Raw genomic sequence first — 16,687 nt, 5'->3', positions numbered from 1 at the left:
GATCAGTAAAGAGTAAAGGGATACCTTTACTTCTGGGTTCAGACCCCAGAACAGCTACTGCACATGTCATATGCAAGAAGACATTAATGAGGAGGGACTGACATTTTTTTTATGTATTATAGCTAAGAGGTCACAATGGCAGAATACATCACCTTCGGCATCCCGTCTGTCGATGATCCAGCGGCCGTCTACTGAGTGGTGTCGCCGTGTCTGGATTACAGCGTTGGTCACATGACCACCGGGATCCTGACAGCTGGGATAAATGGCTAATGCCATCTAAAGAAGGCTTAAGCTTAGCAAAGCTACATTTTTCATATTTTAGCAGCCCCCACTGAAACCTATGGGAGCTGCTTTTGAATACTGGGGGTAATTCCAAGTTGATCGCAGCAGGAATTCTGTTAGCAATTGGGCAAAACCATGAGCACTGCAGGGGAGGCAGATATAACATGTGCAGAGAGAGATAGATTTGGGTGTGGTGTGTTCAATCTGCAAACTAATTTGCAGTGTAAAAATAAAGCAGCCAATAGTTACCCTGCACAGAAATAAAATAACCCACCCAAATCTAACTCTCTCTGCAAATGTTATATCTGCCCCCCCTGCAGTGCACATGGTTTTGCCCAACTGCTAAAAAATTTCCTGCTGCGATCAACTTGGAATTACCCCCACTAAACAGAGAGGTACCACAGCAGGTAAGTCCTTACACCCTGGGGATATTTTATTTGTGCGGGTGTACTCTTAAAATAGCTGTTTTCGGAGGATTTCCTGTAAAATAGTGTTGATAAATATGCTCCACAGTATGGTAAATATTGACTGAAGTCTTTACATACTATTTACTAATACTATACAGACTGACCAGATTGCGGAAAACTGAACAAAAAGACATTTTGTGTTTGTTCAATAGAAAGCAATTTTATTTTGGAGCAAAACCATTGGAGCTAGAACTACTTCCACTTTCAGCCAGCTGGTGGGCTCAGCCTCATTTCATTGTGTGCACAAGCCGGGCTGCGATGCCTGGGAGAGGAGGCAGCGAGAATGGGCGTCTCCATCTGCTCCTAATTCCCCGGCCATTGGATTACTTAGTTCTAACTGATGAGATCAGCAGGGATCAGCTTTCAGGATGGGGCAGCACTGCTCCAGCAGCAGCAGCAGCAGCAGCAGCAGCAGCAGCAGCAGCAGCAGGCTCTTCCCATCTGGGCTGTCTCTCTCCTTTGCAGGCGGTGGGGGTGACAAAGGTAATCTTTAAACACAAAGCAAAACTGCCCCCTTAGGGCTTCACCAAAGGAAAGAAAAAAAAAATCTATTGCAAGAAAAAAACACGGAGCTGAGGGAGAAAAGATATAATATTTTTTTGGGATGTCTGTTTTAGCCCTGTTCTGGGACATGCTTGGTGGTGGCAGATAACTGTGCCTTCAACTATTACTTGTGTGGATGTGAAAGGGGTACCATTGTGTCTTGCACGCATTGCTGAGAGTATCGCGTCGCCAATAACTTTACCGGGATACCCGGGGCTGCCGCCCGCACCGTGGCTAGAAGCAAGCGCGACCACTTGCGCTTACAAAAACGCATCTGCACATTTGGAAACGGAGACGCGCCGGGGGATTCCAACGTTTTCCTGGGATCCTTAAATCCTATTTATTTTTCTATTATGCTTTATGGTTTATAATCATATTTAAGGCTTTAAATGACATTTACTGGATATATCACTCAGTATAAGGTAAGTGCTTAGTGTTGTTTGTAATGAATCCGATTACAGTAGTACACATCGGATGGACTACATGCTCTGTATCCTGCACAAAACACATCCACCTTTATCTTCTCTTAAACGAGTTAAAAACGCCCCTATTGTGAGGCTGCATTGTGGTCTGACAAGCCTCCAGCGACGCATGGTGTCTCCGCTCCCACTGGTCCCCTCTTAAGTTGCGTTTGTTTATGCAAAACTGCCTGATCTTTGTCTTTCATAGGGATCTTCTGAGGTCGGTGAGCATCAATGCTTCTCCCGTATGTTTATTATATGGCATGTGATTCGTACAGGGTTATATAGCAGAGAATGCATTACAGTATGTACAGTCCATGAGCTGAAATATCCATACAGCGAATGCCAACCACATCATTTGTTTCTATGCACTAATGAATGAGGCTTTGTGTGTCTGAGCAGCAGTAGTATAATAAACGGTTGCCCTGCTGTATGTATAGACCTATCTGCAATTCTGCATCTCATAAGGAAATTACTTCCCAGCCTGCATAATATATTTTCTGTATTTTATTATTGCACTCTGTTCTATGGAAGCTGTCCCAGAAAGAGAGGCTGAATGGACTTTGTGCAATGAGGCTGGAAAGTCCTACCAAGTTGTGCCTGGTCATGTTATCTTGCCAGGCTGCTCAACAGGGCACATTTGGGGAGTGTATGACTCAGCTGCATCCAGAGATACTAATGTCTGCAATAGAAAAAGACATTGTTCCCAAATGGAAGTGAGGACACACAGTAGGTGACATATTAACAGTTCTTTCAAGCAGAGTCAGTATTCTGCCAGGAGCAATACATGGTGACAATTGCTTGCTGCCTATTGAAACGGGTTGTGCAATTATCCGTTATTACTACTACTTAGTGGGTATTGTAATGCATTGGACCTTTGTGAGTGCATATTGTGGATTTTTAAGGGTGGCTTGTGAAATCCATGTGTCAGTGTGTGTGCTTAGCAGCAGCAGATAGAATTTAGAAGGACAAGATAACTTGCCACTATTATTGTGGATTATATTTACAGCAGGCATTGGACAATGCTGACAGCTGGATGTTTTGAAACATGAATAATTATTGAATTGCACTAACATCACCTAACTTCCCAAGATGTAAAGTGCCTACAGTATATGGTGTCTGTGTGTAGTATTTATACAGCACTTGCATTTGGGTGAATATTGAATAATTTCCAAAAGGTTCTGCTAATTATTTTTCTTTTATAAGAACCTGAACCCTACATTACATTACAGAATGAGCCCAAGAGGCCTAAGCAGTAATATTTGCATCGTGATGCAGAATCATTGACTCTGGTTGGCAATTTGAATCCTCAGTTGGATTTTGGATTTGGTTTGTCCATATACATCTCTATGAATAATAATAATAATGAAGATGATGATGCTTTTATACATGTTTAGACAGAATAAGCATATTCCGCAGCACTTTACCATTTCCGTTTGCCAATGCAGTATATATATATATATATATATTTATATATATATATATATATATAAGAATTTGATAATTTATTAACACAAGACTTACTCATGGAATAAACACAGGTAACACTTTAGTACAAATAGTATTGCACGCCCACCATACATCTACTCCCACCCGGTTTCAATACTTGTGTTTGGGTAAATGTAGTCTAATGGCTGCTTATGAACATTGAATATTTGTCAGGTTCTTTATTAACATCCACTACACAGCATGTTGGCAATACTAGTTCAGTTTGTTTACCAATTATTTGCCTGGAAGAAATACAAAGTTATTTTTCGTGTAGTCAATATTTCCCTTGGAAATTTGGACCCTAAATAGTAATGTGCACATCTGAATGTTCAGATTGTCTCTTGTATATCCCCACAGTGCAGTCCACACATCCCCCTCATATTTTCTTTCTTCACTCTCCCTCCCTCCTGACCCTGGTTCATCACTGCTGTGATGTGATATCACGCAGCCCACCAAGAACCTTTACAATCTGGTGGACAATTATGCAATAAATAGCACCTATCCTTGTGTATCAATGCCTATTTTACCATAGATTGTAAGCTTGCGAGCAGGGCCCTCCTCCCTCTATGACTGTTTGTTTTTACCCAGTTTTGTCATCTAATTGTGTCCAGTTGTAAAGCGCAAAGGAATTTGATGCGCTATATAAGAAACTGTTAATAAATAAATAATAAAACATTGTATAAAGTTACTGTGGAACTGACACAAACATGACTGAGCCTCTGCTGTGCTGTAGTAACATCATTCATGAGTGCTGCTGCTGCTGCTGGACAGTTAGCTGAATTCATCAGATAGAGTGCAATGCATTGTGCATAGTAGGAGTGAATCCTGGTAGCATGTATTCCACTAATCCTGCTTTGGAAGAATACATGCAGCACTATTTCTGCCTTGCAGTATAATGCAGTACTGTTCTCTTATTGACAACTCAGACCCTCTATTGATTTGTCAGTTCACTTGGACTTGGCAGAATTGGTAATGTTGCTTGTTAGGGTGGGCACAATGTGTTGCAGGTTTTCCAGTAGTAATGGGCATGGCTGAAAAGTTACAAACACAACTGTAACCGGGTGGGTATATTTGTCACAACGGATGACCCTACAGTATTTAGGTTTCCTGTATCAGTAATATTTGTTTTCGGAACACCTGTCTTTGTCTGCAGATATTCATGTGGAGCAGCATCTATAAAAACATTTGCATCATCAAGTAGCAACAATTAGAAGGATTGAACCCCAGCCCCCCCCCCTTCCCATCATCACACCACATTTTCCATTAAAATGAATGAGGTGCAGCTGTGACAGTATGTGACCGCAGAGTACTGCAGAATGCAACTGAGGAGTACTTACTCTATCTGTACGCACCGCCTAGTGAAAGCAAGGCATACTTGTGATTATTCTGTGTTGGTGCTGCAATCATTGGAGGCCTTAGCTGGCTGAAGTACTGTATATGAAAGCATTTGCAGGTGATCAGCAAAATAGCACACATACATTTTAAACCTATGCTGTTATGCAGTACATAATTTGGCTGTTCTGTTTGGATTTATACATAAGGGCAAGATGAAATATTATCCATGGTAGAATTCTGCATCCCTTCCTTAGACATGGTACCATTACTGTCTTAATAAAAACATAAAAAAAAGAAGCAAAATGAAAAAAATAAAATAAAAATACATTGTGATTAAATAAATGTCAAAATACTTTTAAAGACAACATGTTATATTCACATAAATGGAGGCAGACATTTTTTGGATTGATGTAGTGTTCATGAGAATGCATCCAATCCACTCACTGGGAACCTTAGGACCAATGGTCATGCAGCATCAGCCATGATACTTGGTGCATGGATGCATTATCTTATACATGGGATGGGAAGGGTTAATGTGGCTGTATAGTGAGTAATAAATGAAACCTTCGTACATTGAAGCCCAGTGTGGGATAATTACAGTGAGTGGAATCCATTAAAAAAGCTTAAACATATCACAAATATTCTATTTATTATTTTGATAGCACGTTTGCCATACCCTATGCACAAAACACTGATGAAAAGATAGGCTCTTTAGGAAAGACAGGTTAGATCACAACATATCTGCTGTGCAGAAAAGGTTACATGGAGCGAATGTTAAAAATAAAATTAAAAAAAAAACCCTGCAACATAAATCTTGCCCATTGTGTTTTACAATGCAGTCACTCCCATTGTTAAGACATTCTCTTCAGCAGTCAATTGTCACGCAACGATTTAAGAAGTGCCTTTGTATTAACAAACACAGGTGAATAATTACTATGCGAAAGACAGATTAATTCTGTTGTTTAAGGATTTGGCCAGTACTTTGAGGACCCTGGGCATTTTATTCTGTAGGATTAGAGCGCATGTATACTGTTTGTTAGGCTAGTAAGTGTGACACACATATACTTTAAGCCCTGGGACCCAGCACTTGCAATCTATTTGCCTGCACATAGCTGCATTCAAAACACACATTAGTACTAGAGTGCCAAAAATTTGGAGTTGTTATTGCCTGTTCTCTGCAAGTGTGTGTACAGTAAATGCCAGGGAGCCGGGGTTATATAACACGCAGGGGTGCAGAAAGCATCTATATGTCTCTAGCCTTGTTAACATATCCCACAGACACATTTCATCAGACAGTTATCTAGTTTGAAATGATCTAGAACAAGTCTTGTAGTTCAATTCATTAACCTGGACTGAATTAATTAAACTATAAGACTTGTTCTGCATCAACTCACTGAGCCTATGTTACGTTAGTCAGAAAGTGGGAAATACAGAACAGGTTCTGCTGTACAGAAAGAGGCAATGGTGTTAGCAGTCATCCTGAATTGGATCAGGGCTGGAGGAGGTTTAGTCTCATCATGCTGAGATGGAGCCAGTTTGTCAGAATTGTCACTAGGCCAGCATTCGCTGAATTACACTGTATGTGTTAATTGCTATACTGGCAGAGTCACTGTGTTATGATGGGGAGTGGAATAGAATTGGGCGTCACTAAATCATAATTAACTGCTCATGTGATTTGTGTTTCAGACCTTTTTGGTTTCCGGTAATAATTGATGAGATCATGGAAGTGTATGGGGCTTGCGTTTGTGGTATATTCATAAAGCAGTGTGCTGTCAGCTGCTGATCATGGTGTAGAAGTCTAGGCATTGCATCATTGTGTACTGCAACACGTGCCAACTGTGGAGCAGACTCTCTGCATTACATTAAATATATATCCTGCAATGCACAGTCAGACCCTCAGCAGTGTGCTTCTTTTGGTGTTGCATAATGCAAACTGAGCCCAACAGTTTTGCATACGTAATGACTGCTGTATCATATTATTTAACAATTGAAAACATTAGAGATGTTACAAATGTAACATTTATATATGGATATTAATATTTGTTTCTTTTGTATTACCATATAGGTATTATATCTTTGTATAAATAGGGATATATACGATATCCCGGCAGACGGGATGCCAACTGTAACTATACCGACAGCGGAATCCACTCGCCGGATTGCTGCTCTCGCCACGGTGGCTTGCTGCACTCACCACAGGTTCTATTTCCACTCAGTTGGTGGCATGGATCCACCAACTGAGTGGGAATACCGGGCCAGTGTCGAGATTCCGGCTGTCAGTTTATCGGCGGGTGTCGGGATTCAGGCATCGGTCTCCTGAATGCCGGGATCCCGACAGCCAGTAAATTGACTGCATCTCTATAAATAGTATAAACATTATTAAAAATAGCATTGCAGTGGTTAGTTATGTTAGCTGGCAGTGAAGGCGGCTCTGCTCAGTGTTTGTTTCTCTCCTGTCTGTTGTGAGTTCCCATGGTGCTCTAATATACTAAGTCCAGTGGCTTACTGGTTAGATTACTGGGTTGTAGCTAATTGGTTGTAATCTGTACTGGAGCTGAAATGTTGACATCATTAATGTCACCATCTGCAAAATAACGATATTTCTGTTAGGGTTATTGTTACCATTAGGGTTAGCATTAGGGTTAGTGTTAGGGATAGAATTACACTGAAAACAGACTATCAACATTTCAAAAATGTCAACATTACACCAGTGCCGACATGCGGTATGTCAGTATGATTAATGTCAACATCATGAACATTTGTCGACTTGTTCAATGTCAATATTCTCAAGTTAACCTAATAAATATGGATATTGTAAACATAATATACCTGATTGTAGAGAGTTACAGAGTTACCACTTAAATCAGGGGTGGGGAAACTTTTTTCTACCGAGGGCCATTTGGATATTTATAAAATCCTTCGGGGGCCATACAAAAATTCTCAACTTAAAAAATTACCCTGCCCCCCAGTAGGTCTGCCCCTTAGAGGTACTGTGTGTGCGCGCCGGAGGCGCGCACGCGCCAAAAAAATGGATGTGGCCAGTTAAAATGGGACGTGATACACATATGCCCCCAATAGTGCGGTGTCAGATCCACAATTGCCCCCACAGTGCCAGATATACAAATGTCCCCACAGTGCCAGGTATACAAATGCCCCTCACAGTGCCAGGTATACAAATGCCCCTCATAGTGCCAGGTATACAGATGTCCCCACAGTGCCAGGTATACAGATGCCCCCACAGTGCCAGGTATACAAATGCCCCTCACAGTGCCAGGTATACAGATGTCCCCACAGTGCCAGGTATACAGATGCCCCCACAGTGCCAGGTATACAAATGCCCCTCACAGTGCCAGGTATACAGATGTCCCCACAGTGCCAGGTATACAGATGCCCCCACAGTGCCAGGTATACAGATGCCCCCACAGTGCCAGGTATACAGATGTCCCCACAGTGCCAGGTATACAGATGCCCCCACAGTGCCAGGTATACAAATGCCCCTCACAGTGCCAGTTATACAGATGCCCCCACAGTGCCAGGTATACAAATGCCCCACACAGTGCCAGGTATACAAATGCCCCCCACAGTGCCAGGTATACAGATGCCCCCACAGTGCCAGGTATACAAATGCCCCTCACAGTGCCAGGTATACAGATGTCCCCTCAGTGCCAGGTATACAGATGCCCCTCACAGTGCCAGTTATACAGATGCCCCCACAGTGCCAGGTATACAAATGCCCCCACAGTGCCAGGTATACAGATGCCCTCCCCTCTCCCCTCCGTGCTGCTTACCGTGGGACACGGAGGAGAGCGCGGCTGTCGGGTGGGAGCGGCGGCGTGTAGTACTTCAAACCAGCCGCCAGTTCGAGAGCCAATCAGGGCTCGCGGACCGGCAGCCGCGGCTCCTGATTGGCTGCCGGTCCGCGAGCTCTGATTGGCTCACGGACCGGCGGCTGGTTTGAAGTACTACACGCCGCCGCTCCCACCCGACAGCCGCGCTCTCCTCCCTGTTCTGACAGCTGAGACACGCTGCCGCCGGACTGAGCGGCAGCGTGTCTCACTGACACAAGCTGGTTGGCCGGACCAACGGCCCGCAGGCCGGAGGTTCCCCACCCCTGACTTAAATGATGATAATAATAATAATAATAATTATTATTATTATTATTATTATTATAGGCCTTATCATTAATTTTTGTATTTGACTCATGAATACTTCCCAACAGTCCCAGTTTTAGACAGCCTCCATTGAAATGTTTGTCTACTGTAGCTTTCTGGGAGGGGACATCATAGTGCTGGTAGGTACCACTAGTGTGCTTAAAAGTCAGAGATTTTTGAGGGGAAGGGAGGGTGAGTAAGTGGACAGCATTGCTCTCTGAGAGCATGACCACACCCCATGTCTGTGCACACTTCTAGACTAAGTTCACCCTAAGGGCATCTCACTAGGCCCCTTTTTGTTTGAGTACCGGCACAATGGTGGAAAGTATGTGAATGTCTTATTACTGGTTCCCAGTAAATGAATGGGCTGCTTTCTCATGTATATTGGGTAGGGATAACGAATGACTGCCTGTAATGGATGTAGATGACAGGTGCAGTACTAAAAGCCTTTAATAAAGCCAAGCAAGAAGAAGAGTCATTGTCTAATTCTAGTGGCAGTTCTGGGACATGTGACTAATGCAGGCATGTTAGTGCAGTATTGGCAATATTTTAATTAAGTAGAACTGGAGAGATCCATGTTTATGGAGAATATGTTAAAAGAAATGTAGAAGATTAGCATTAGCATATGGCTAATGGTACATAGAGATATGCTACGTCTATACACAGCAAATATACCTCCTGTTTAAAGTGTATAGCAAGGCTATACAAGTATACAGAATGTAGCCATAAAAGGCTGTGATGTCAGGGCCTGCAGGTTCTATAAAGGCCTGAAGTGGCGCTGTACAAGGGAAGCAGCTCCTGTCACATTCAGTGGTTTGGGTTCTGTTTTGAAGTTGATCAATGTGCAAGCTATTGCCTCCAGCTGTGGCGGATGTGGTGCAGGCACATTTATTTACACATACTGTACATGTCGTTTGCTCTGTAATCTGTACTCTTAGTATTTTCCCAGTAGACAATTGTCATTTTGAACTTTCTTGAAAAGGGTTAAACCAGGACATGTATTTCAGGAAACACAGTCTGGCTGATGAGCGCCTCCTCACCTGGCCTCTCTGTAGTTTAAGTGCTAAACGCACTCTTTCATTGCCAGGCATACTGTAGTATACTCTTTGTTGTAATCCCTACAGTACTGAACACAGCTGGTTACAATGTTAAGTCTTGGTCATGACTAAGGGGACTAGGTGCAGACATACATCTTCAAGTATCCATTGTATTAGGAATTGGAAATAAAATACAAAATAAAGATAAGTGGGGCCTGTTTACCAACAACTGCATATTAAACGTGGCTGTGGTAAGACAATGTTGCCCCAACTTGCAATTCAGTCATAATAATGATAGCTTGCATTTACCAAAGCTGGGGTTCTGTGTCAGAGCCTCCGATATAGCTCTATCCTAGCAAATGCCTAGAAGCAAGGTGATAACTGTTGCTGTCTCTTTACTTCCGGATTGACCATTGGATCCCTCTCTGGCAAATTTTACATAGCCCATAAGGTGCTATGGGCTAACGCCATCCTTAAATCCAACTTGCATCGCAGCCCTATAGAAACCAACGGGGGCAGCTTTTGCAGTCAGACATGGAAGGAGTTGGCGATATCTGAGATACGTGCTGCAGTCTTCACTTGTTATATTTAGGGGATACTTACAGTTTGCAGGGAACTAGGTGGTTTCAGGGGATTTCCCACAAAATAGCTTTAATAAATATGTCCCTATGACTGTGGTTCACAATGTATAATAGACGTTGCATTCAGGTTGATTATTAAAGATTAAAGCATTATCATTCAATATAATATAATATAAATATGTCTTGTCAGTCATTGGTTACATCTTTTGCCTTCTGTTGTTTAATAGCAATTTTTTTCCTCAGCTTAGATCTTCCTCGTAAACTAAACAAACCATGGCCCTCATTCCGAGTTGATCGCTCGCTAGCTGCTTTCAGCAGCAGTGTAAACGCTAGGCCGCCGCCCTCTGGGAGTGTATCTTAGCTTAGCAGAAGTGCAAACGAAAGGTTAGCAGAACTGCTCGTAAAAATTTTCATGCAGTTTCTGAGCAGCTCCAAACCTACTCCTACCTTGCGATCACTGCAGACAGTTTAGTTCCTGCTTTGAAGTCACAAATACGCCCTGCGTTCGGCCAGCCACTCCCCCGTTTCCCCAGGCACGCCTTCCTTTTTACCTGACACGCCTGCGTTTTTTAGCACACTCCTGGAAAACGGCCAGTTACCACCCAGAAACACCCACTTCCTGTCAATCACTCACCGATCAACAGAGCGACAGAAAAGCGTAGCTCGACCTTGTGTAAAACTGCATAGTTTTGTGTGAAAGTACTTGGCGCGTGCGTACTGCGGCCCGTACGCATGCGCAGAAATGCCGCTTTTTCACCTAATTGCCGTGCTGCGACCGAAAGCAGCTAGCGATCAACTCAGAATGAGGGCCCATATTCACAGCATCAAAGATAAAATGCTTTTCCTTTACGACAATGCCCGGGCATCTTTAAAACATCATCCATCAAACAAGAATTAGTCTGATTGGTCCAGCTCCCAGTCTGAGGGCAGGACACATCACGTATTGCATTTTGAGGGCAGAATGCATGACGCATCGCATCCCACCACCCATAGCATGCATACTGATATTTACTAATGCCATTTGTATGAATATTTCAGCAAATGACAGCTCTCCTGGTAAGAGCTATTCTTTGCAGTGTGTGAACTTAAAGGTTTAGGACCCGGGAGTCCGTCTGCATACGTGACGCACGACGCATGTGCGGGGGGTGCTAGGAGGTATTTAATTGGATACTTCTGAGGGGGAGAGATGAAATGAAGCCCATAGGCTTCTTTAAAGTATAATCGCCACCTACACAGCTAGCGTTGCCCACTGTATACAAGCTCCGCAATGTATCAAATTCTGGAGCTTAGTGCATATGCGGTAAGCAGCCAAACCTATGAAAATGGCATTTTCTGAGGTTTGGCCACATTTTTAGGTATGATGCATCCCACCCTGAATGCGATACATCCCACAATTTACCGCATGTTTAGCAGCATTTATTAACATGAGATCAGATAGGCCCACTAAGTGGTTACCAACGGTGACAGTATAAATGGAAAACACAGTTTACTTCTCATCTATTACGCAGATCCCTGTGATTATTGACTGCTGTGTAATGCCTTGCTGAATTTGTTTGTATCATGATCCCTTCAGCTCCCAGCACTGTGTAACATGACAAGCGCAATATAAACAAATGGTAATTATGATAATTGTGCCCAGACCCTCCTTCACCCCATAACCTTTGCATGCTTTGGTGCAAGTCTGGTAAATGTGTGGCACTGAAAGGCTTAATTCTTTGTGTAGTGTGAAATGTGTTAACGCAAAATGTATAATAGTTTTCTCACGTTATAATGTATTAGAATAGGCCAATGTGTCGGAACATATCTTGTTAGTTCAGCAAGGATCAGGGCACATGGGTAAGTGTGCTGTGGTTTGTCACAGGTTTCTTTATGTCTTCAGGCAGCACTACTGCTCCAACTGGCAACCACTGTACATGCCATTAGAGGAGTTTGTAATGGCACTGTCTGGATTCTACTCATTCAAGTTAATCCAGGAGACACTATGGGGCAGATGTACTAAGCCTTGGAGAGTTATAAAGTGGAAATAGAGAAACTACCAACCAACAGCTCCTGTCATTTTCACTCTCTGATGCTTAGTACATCTCCCCCATTGTCTCCTGAAACTCTGAGGGCTTCACCTGTGGCAGCAGAGAGTCTGTACTGGGATATAGAGGAGATGTACTAAGCCTTGGACGGAGATAAAGTGGACAGACATAAAGTACCAGTCAATCAGCTCCTAACTGCCATTTTTCAAACCCAGCATGTGACATGGCAGTTATGAGCTGATTGGCTGGTACTTTATCTCCATCCACTTTACCTCCATCCAAAGCTTAGTAAATAGACCCCTTTTATCCCTGTCCAAGATTTGATAAATCTCCCTCCCCTGTGAGAACAGTGCCATGAAGAGCATGAAGGGCAAGGCTCTTTAGATAGCTCAGTACTGGACTCCTATGCAGATGGTATGGCCATCATCATCCTAATCATCTTCATACATTCTGGACCAGGAACCACTGCATCTGCCTCGTGTGTATGAGCCAGAGGCCACGTCACTACATCTGCAACCTTGAATGGCTCTATTATCTACTTCACTCTCTTCTTTTACGTCTGGGCATTTCACCAATAGTGTGGAACTGCTCACATCCAGTCCCCCGTACTATTATGTCTTCCATACCTTCTGGACCTCTGCATCAGGACTTGCTACAAATTGACCTAGTTTGGACTGGTACCCCTCCATCTTTCCCCAACCTCCTGCTCCACTGCACCTGGTACTGCCCATCCTCCACCTCCACTGTTTGAATGAAAACTGATTATTCTGTAGATTTCTTGCATTTTTATGACCTTTTTTTGTATTCTTCATTTTGTATGCTTCTATTTTATATTTCCCCATAATCGATTATATATCCATGTAATGCTTATTCCATCTACTGTAACTTATGTAGTGCACCGAGATAGCTGCCTCATCTGCTACATTTTTGGATAGAACAATTTGTGTTCTGATGACTTTGTGGATGTAGTGTCATTCACTTTTTGTACTCATCCAATGTAACCATTGTAGTGTGCCCAAGATGGCTGCCTTCTATGTAATATGGTTCCTCTCCTGCAAATGTAAACGTGCTTTGAGTCCTTTTGGACAAAAGCTCTGTGTAAATAAACAATATTATTTTATTTATTATTGTTTAAAAGGGTCAGGTGGCTGGATTGGGTGGTCTTCAGTATGCCGGCGGTCGGGCTCCCGGCGACCAGCATACCGGCGCCGGGAGCCCGACAGCCGGCATACCAACACTTATTCTCCCTCGTGGGGGTCCACGACCCCCCTGGAGCGACGCGCGCCACCGTGCCGCAAGGGGCTCATTTGCGCTCGCCACACTGTCGGTAAGCCGGCGGTCGGGCTCCCGGCGCCGGTATGCTGGTCGCCGGGAGCCCGACCGCCGGCATATCGTAGTGAACCCGGCTGGATTACCCTGTCAATTTATGTGTATTAGAAGGGCAGAAGAACCCCATGGAAGGGGTGTACATTTCTGTATTCTCAGTGTATCACAACTACCTCACATTGATGTGAAACAGCACTACTAAGAGCTATATTTCAGCAATAAGCACCTCTCTTTCTGTAAGATCCTGTGTTGTACATATGCCGATTCCTGTGACCCACAGATAAGAGCAAATACTGTAATCTGTTCCCTGGCTTTCCTGTTTTAAACCCAGCACCCTGTGTGAACACTGAATGCTTCCCTGCAGTTCTGATCTGAAGTAAGAGGCCGGCAGAAACCAGTTATAGTTACCGAGATGCTGCCTCAGCTACACATACTCAGAAGTACACTATTTCAGGTGAAATAGCAGTGCACAATTGGTACTTACTGTTGATGAGTGTCTGGTGGTACAGTACCACTAGTGGGAGTGAGTGTAAAAGGAACCCGGGTGTGACTGTATTCATGTTAATTTGCAAATGATCAAGCTAGTTTGTGTGAACCACCTTAAACCTGTTCAAGATGACCTTTGAATCTGAATCTGTAAAATTTGGAACGGGATGTAGTTGGCATCCTGAAGTACGGGAATCTGGCGGTCAGGAGACCGACGTCGGAAGTTTTAACGCAAATATGCCGGGGAGGATTAGGGTTAGGCTGTGAGAAAGGAGGGTTAGGCTTCAGGGGAGGGAGGGGGGGGGGGGCGTGATGAGGGGAATGGTTAGGATTAGGGTTGGTTTACTTGTGGTCAGGATTCTGACCGCTGGCATCCTAAGTGCTGGCATCCCTTACACAATCCTTTTGAACGAGCATATGTAACACAGAATTGATGACATCTAAACTTACTGCTTACTGTATTCTATAGTGTGTCGTTTTATATATATATATATACTGTGTATATATGTGTGTATATATATATATATATATATATATATATATATATATATATATAGTAGTTTCACGCGCTTATATGTTTGTGTTGTGTAAGAGAACAGGAACATACTCCTATACCATGGACAAGAAAAGGAAATGACATTTGTGGCTACAGAATCTGTTACAGTAATCATTTTAGTCACAGTAAACAGTATACTTAGTCATTATGCGTCACACGTCACTCCTGTTATCTCACTTGTTACTTAGTACAGATTATTTAGAATAAATTATCTAAATATAATTAACCACAAACAATGAGCAGGTTTCATTTTTCAATGATGGCAAATTTATTTTGTGGTATAGCCGCATACAAATTTAACCCATTTACTTCTGTCTTCCAATAACCAAGTGTTTTTAGATTTAAAATGGGTTAATGGGCTCCGAGACTAAGAGCTACCTCGCTCAGTGCTGCTGTGACACAAATTGCATGCCAATTTCTCATGCCAACTGTAGACAAATGAGACAGATGCAGTGAGGAATAGTAATGGTTTCAGGGCTGGGGAAAGTCTCCGTTTGCATTATGGAAGCCAAGAAATGAACCTTGACGTGTGCCTATTGAGGCGAAAAGAACTCAATCTTTGCAAAAGACGCTTTTGATTCATTTGCAGAGCTAATTTATTTCCATTGTCCTGAGACCACAAAGGCAAGTTATTGGAAAGGGGGATCAAAATATCATAGCTCGCCTTTATTTGGTGTACAGGGGACAAAGTTACAATGAATGGTCATGTCCTTTTTTATAAATGTCAGCATCACTGAGTAAGATAGCTATTGTAATCAATAGGATGCAAGACATAACCCCCTCCCCACCCCGTAATAAAAATTATCGTGCTGTTATAGTGTAGCCCATCAGTTAAATGCACAAATAATACATTTAAGAGTAATTTACACAAGTTCTATAGTGCAACCCCCACAAACATGGATATACTGGTGATGATGGTGGCTTCTGCAAGGGTGGAAACATTTGTGTGACAGTATGGGTTTCTCATTTATCTGTAGTTTTACTAAATGTCTTAGGTTTTCCTTTTACCATCAGTAAAGACATCTATTGGTGTCACTTGGCAACCAGACACTCACCAATTGTAAGTGCCAGCTGTGCACCAGGAGACAGTAGTCGCTGCCCCCCCTTAGCCTCTTGCATAAGTACCTGGGACCACTTACCTCTGGGTGCTGTGTATAGTTGCTGCTTGCTCCTTGCTGGTGCTCATTCACATGGTAAGAGTTAGATCACTGACTCAGAGTGCACAGGACAGCCGGTGAAAGGATTACAGGATTAGCTATCATCTGTATGTCAAAGGATAACAACAGGTGGAAAACAAGAATGTACAGTCTGCATTGGGCTTCACTGACCTTTTTATTTAGTTTGAACACACATTAGTAGTACAGGGTTCCCCAGCACCTGTCCCATTATCCCATCCAGGTGGCTTAATATCTTTTGCATGTGAAAGAATCTGGATATTTCCAAATTTGGGGGGTTATTTATCAAAGTTTGGAGAGAGATAAATGATGAGGGATTAAGTACCAACCAATCAGCTCATAAATGTCATTTTTCAAACACAGATTGTAATATATAAATTAGGAGCTGATTTGTTAATACTTTCTCTCTCACCATTTTATCTCTCTCCAAGCTTTGATAAATAGCTCCATTGACATTTCTTCTCAGCGAGAGGAAAGGGATGTTTTTCAGTGGCAGTTCCCGAGGTGGGGCTGCAGCGCAGTGTCAAATTCAAATAGGGGAGCCATATCAACAGCCACCACAAATGCTGCCCAACATCAGTGTCCGGGACTCACTGGCAGTTGGTGTGGCTCCCCTATTTAAATTTTACACAGTGCTGCAGCCCCACTACTGGAGCCACCACTGGTGTTCCTAATGGCTCTCTACACACTGTCAGGGTAATTGGGAAGACTGCTCTCCACCATGGCGCCATTTAGATGGTCTGGGAGATGAAGAGGGAAATGTATCAAACCAATC

At 43.0% G+C, this 16,687-nt stretch overlaps 1 protein-coding gene across 4 annotated transcripts in view; it reads left to right on the top strand.

Annotated features, from left to right (window-relative positions):
• Nucleotides 1-667: 667 nt before the first annotated feature.
• The window catches only part of SPSB4 (splA/ryanodine receptor domain and SOCS box containing 4), a 256,317-nt gene continuing 240,297 nt past the window's right edge, over nt 668-16,687 (top strand). The window contains exon 1 of one of the 4 annotated variants that reach the window (XM_063915932.1): nt 668-689. The gene's annotated coding sequence lies outside the window, so the exon portion shown is untranslated. The other 3 variants (XM_063915928.1, XM_063915929.1, XM_063915933.1) reach the window with 3 other exon arrangements.

This window comes from Pseudophryne corroboree, chromosome 4 (assembly GCF_028390025.1).
Source record: "Pseudophryne corroboree isolate aPseCor3 chromosome 4, aPseCor3.hap2, whole genome shotgun sequence".
Classification (NCBI taxonomy): domain Eukaryota; kingdom Metazoa; phylum Chordata; class Amphibia; order Anura; family Myobatrachidae; genus Pseudophryne; species Pseudophryne corroboree.
Note: the sequence above shows the minus strand (reverse complement) of the source record. Positions and strands in the feature narration are given on the sequence as shown.